A 1,677-nucleotide genomic window follows, 5' to 3' on the forward strand; every position below is an offset into this window, starting at 1 on the left:
GTGTTTAATGTTCGTTCCTTTTTCAAAAAAACACAAGAGAAAACTGGAGAATGGACTCAGGACTCAGAATGAGACCAATTAAATGAAACCAAGCCAAACCAATGTGGTAAAGTTTAGGCAGAATGATGCCCGTTTAGTGAAGATTTGGCAAAATGGACGGTCTTGAGGAACATTCATCTTCATCTCTATCGAGTTTAGATTATATGCTTTAGGAAGACTTTCAAGGATCGCAGACCAGAGACAGGACTCCATTTTGGGAATAGACAGAGTTTGCCTTACCCACTTCCATCTTTTTTGGATGGGGTCAGAAGTCAGGATCAAAAAAAGGTAAGGTTTCTTTTAAATCTTGATTGCTGATCGAATGGAGAAAAGACCTGCTCTTATGATTTGAAAGAGGGGAAGATCAATAGCTTTTATGCTGTCCCAATTGTGATTTGTTAAAAGGAAGATTGGTGAGAATAAGATCTGCTACTGTGGCAAAGAGAACAAAAATAGAAGGGCAGCTAAACCGGGGTCTTGATTAAATTAATAGAGTACCACTAACACCAGGCTAATCGACTGACCATTGACGATAGAGCAAGAGACTCAGTGATACTTGGAATAGCTTTGAAAACACTTTTCCATGCGTAGGAGGGGAAGTCAATCATGCGTCCCGCCAAAAGATTACAATAGCTAGCCTTGACCCAAAGACAATCTGTCGCAGTAAGAAAAGAAGCCGCCACAAGATTTGGAAAAGCCCAATTGACCCATTTTGGCCGTATCCCCAAGTTCATTGACTCAGTAGTTTTCCTACTCCAACTTCTCATATGCGTCTTATCCCGCTTCCCAAAGAAATTGAGGCTTAAGACATTCCATCTTTTCAATCACATGAGAGGGATCTTTAAAAAGATACAAACTTAGGTATGGCCGTAGTCACTAACTTGAGAAGTTTCAGTCTTCCAGCGAAAGCCAGAGTCAGGCTAGCCCTGAAGACGGTCTCTCATTCTGTCTACGAGGTTGGAAAATTGAACCTTATAAGGCAAAAGAAAAAAGAGTCAAGGTTGGTTGGCAGTTCAGGCTATTCCGATTCTGGGAGCTGCTAGAAGTAGCCATGTAGGCAACTGAACCTAATTCCTTTGGAAGGCCCTCGCGTCCCCGCTCCTTAAATGAACAAAATCCGGTCTTAGAGACGCAGACCAAGGCCTTGAAAGCCTCTTTGAGACAAATCCGCTAATTAAGTTAGAGTGTAGTCCAGCCAACTCCTCAAGGGAAGGAACTGATTGAACATTAATTCTTTATCAAAGACCGGAAAGGCCCGACTCCTTTTGTTTTGGATTTCTTTCCTTTTGTAGGAACAGAATCTGCTGCTGCTAGAGAATACGCCCTAACTTTCTTTTACAGAATCCCATTCACATTAAAAAGGCAGTGATTGGCCTACTAGGAGTCAGTCAGGTTTAGGCTTTATGGTTGATTAGTGAGCCCTTGCTCGCAGTCCTCTTCCAAGTCTGCTGAAGACGTCTTCTCCTCTCTCAAATATGGCGCCACCCCCATTAGCCGAAGTATGGCCGCCTGTAGGCTTTTCTTCCTTCTTTACTAAAGTATCGGACTTTAGGTTATTATGCTCTTCCAGATATCTATACCGACTGTTTGCGTTAAGATCGCTATTTGGTATTCATCTTTCTGTCTTCAATTTCAGAC

The sequence above is a fragment of the Cucurbita pepo genome, chromosome 4, assembly GCF_057944985.1.
Source record: "Cucurbita pepo subsp. pepo isolate OVF chromosome 4, ASM5794498v1, whole genome shotgun sequence".
Taxonomy (NCBI): domain Eukaryota; kingdom Viridiplantae; phylum Streptophyta; class Magnoliopsida; order Cucurbitales; family Cucurbitaceae; genus Cucurbita; species Cucurbita pepo.